General features: G+C 79.2%; 1 non-coding gene across 1 annotated transcript; it reads right to left on the bottom strand.

Moving 5' to 3' along the window:
- Window positions 1-276: 276 nt before the first annotated feature.
- On the bottom strand, window positions 277-429 carry LOC142359562 (5.8S ribosomal RNA). The gene has a single exon (XR_012762450.1). It is a non-coding gene; the product is annotated as a 5.8S ribosomal RNA (ribosomal RNA).
- Window positions 430-2,500: the final 2,071 nt, after the last annotated feature.

Raw genomic sequence — 2,500 nt, 5'->3', positions numbered from 1 at the left:
CCCCGCGCCTCCCTCCCCCGAAGCTCGCTCTCGCTCTCTCTTCCCCAAACCCACCGCCGACAGCCCGGCGGGGACGAGCTCCGTCCAGCAGGCGCTCTCCGGGAGCGGGGAGCTTCGGAGCGCTCCCCGAGTCTCCATTTAGGGGGACGAAGGCCCGCGCGCTCGCGCGCGCGGCCCTGCGAGGCACCCCAGCCGCGCCGCTGCTGGCCCGCCGGCCCCCCCCCCCCGCGCTGGGGCGGGGGGGCTCGGCGGCGCAGACGGCGATTGATCGTAAAGCGACGCTCAGACAGGCGTAGCCCCGGGAGGAACCCGGGGCCGCGAGTGCGTTCGAAGTGTCGATGATCAATGTGTCCTGCAATTCACATTAATTCTCGCAGCTAGCTGCGTTCTTCATCGACGCACGAGCCGAGTGATCCACCGCTAAGAGTTGTCTCGGTTTCGGCACCGCCCCGCGCGCGCGGAGGGGCCGGGACCGCTCGCCGAGAGCGGCCCCTTCTCTGAGGACGGCCGGACCGACCGCCGGCCCCGCCGCCGCCCACCCCCCTCCGCACGCGCGGAGGGGGCGCGGCGCGGCGGCGCGACGCGGCGCGACGGAGAGGCCCTCGCCTCGGCTTGACCGTACGAGCACAGGGGAAACGGAAAACAACGGAAAACCCCGAGCGGCCAAAGGGCGGGGGAGCCCGCGCTCCCGACCGACCCTGGGGAAACGTACGCAACACACACACCCTTGGCGCGCTTCGGGGGCGGCCCAGGCGCCCGGGCTCGGACCGGCCTCCCCCCGGAGGCTACGGCACGCCCGGCCGCGACGCCTGCCCGCCTTCGCTCGGGAGCCGGACGCCCGGCTGCGCCCGCGCTGCGACGAGCCGGCTCCGCCCACCACGGTCGCCTCTCGCCCCGCCGGCGAACCTCGGCGCCGACGCCGCCTTCCACCGACGCCGGAGGAAGCGCGGCCGGCCACTGGAGCGCGAGCCGGCGACGCGCGGCCGCCCACCGGCCCGCGCCGGATGGGCGAACCCGGCCACCCCGCCCGGCGGCGGCGGCCGCCACCGCCGCCGCGAAAACCGCCGCCGCAGCCGCTTCTCGCCTCGGCCCCCTGGGGCCGCCGGCACGGCCCCAGCGGAAAGGCGGACGGCGCTGAGCGCGGGGGGCGGCTCCCACTCTCCCCGTTTCCACGCGAAGACCCGGAGCGGGACGCCCCCGCGCCGCGCGCCCGCCCTCGAGACGGAAGCGACGGGCGGGGAAACGCGGGACGGGACGGCCGCCAGCGGATGCGGCCGGGGAACCCTCCCGGACGACCCGACGGACGACCGGCACCGACCGGCACGCCGAGCGGCGCCGCCGCCGCTCGGCCTGGGGGGGTGTGGCTCGCCCCCCCCTTTCTTTCCCTGGGCGCCGAGGGCGGGGCGAGGAGCGGGAGAGGGGAGCGCGGCGCGCCCCGAGCGCGGCCGCAGCGCGAGCGTCCAAAGGCGCGGGGCGGCCCCCCGGCGGCCGCCCCCCCCCGCGGGGGCTCGCCGCGCCTTTCTTTCCCCCGGCGCGGAGCCCGCGCTCCGGCCGGCGGGTGGCCCCGTTTGCGAGGGCGGGCAGGTCGGCCGCGGCCGACCCGCGCCGCGGTCTCTCCGCCGAGACCGGCCCGCGGAGAGGGGGGGCAGGTTGGGGCAGCGAGACGCCCCCCCTTCTCCGGCACGGCGGCCCGCGGGGGCGGACGCCCCCCCCGCGGCTCGCGCCGTGCCGCTCGAGTCTTTAAACCGCCGCCCGGCTCCTTTGGCCTTTGACCCCCGGACTCGGCCGAGGGAGGGCCGCCGAAGCGCGGACGCTAGGTACCTGGCCCTGGGGTGAGGGAAACGACCTGCATGGCCCCGCGGGGGTGCCTCCCCCGGCTGCCGCCCTCGGGGGAGCGTCCGCCCGCGGGGGCGCGCCCGGCATCCGCCGCCACCACCTCGTCCTCCTTAGCCCCGGGGCCCGGGGTTTCCCTCGATAGCCCGGCGCTGCGCCCGGGGGGAGAGACGTGGCTCGGGCCGCCCGCTCGCGCGGGACGCGACCCGGCCGGGGGGGGGCCTCGCCCGCCCCGGGCGGCGCCAGCGGCCGAGACCGTGCTCGCGCCCCCCCCTTCCCGCCACGGCTCCCTCTTCGAGAGGCAGCCGTGCCGGGTCGGAGGGGAGGTTCGCGGGTCCGGCCGCCGCGCCGCCCGAAACGCCGTGCGCACACCCGCGCCACGGCCCGGAACGCCCGGAGACAGCCCTGTCCCGCGCGCGGGGGGGTAGACGGCGCCGCCGCCGGCGCCGCCCCACCCCCCCCCCCAGGAGCTGCCGCCCCCCGAAGACGGCGACACCCCTCGGCTGTCGCGCTTGCGGCCCCCGGTGCCGCCGCCGTCGCTCGACGCTCGCCCCCCGGCCCGCCGAGCAGGCCGGTGCTCTGCCGGCCGCGCTCGCCGCGTTGCCCCGCCGGCATCCCCCCCTCTTGCTTCCCGCGCAGACGCGGGAAGCGGGGAGCCGGCGGGGGC

The sequence above is a fragment of the Opisthocomus hoazin genome, unplaced genomic scaffold, assembly GCF_030867145.1.
Source record: "Opisthocomus hoazin isolate bOpiHoa1 unplaced genomic scaffold, bOpiHoa1.hap1 HAP1_SCAFFOLD_105, whole genome shotgun sequence".
NCBI classification, from domain to species: Eukaryota; Metazoa; Chordata; class Aves; order Opisthocomiformes; family Opisthocomidae; genus Opisthocomus; species Opisthocomus hoazin.
This window is presented reverse-complemented; position numbering and strand designations above follow the sequence as displayed.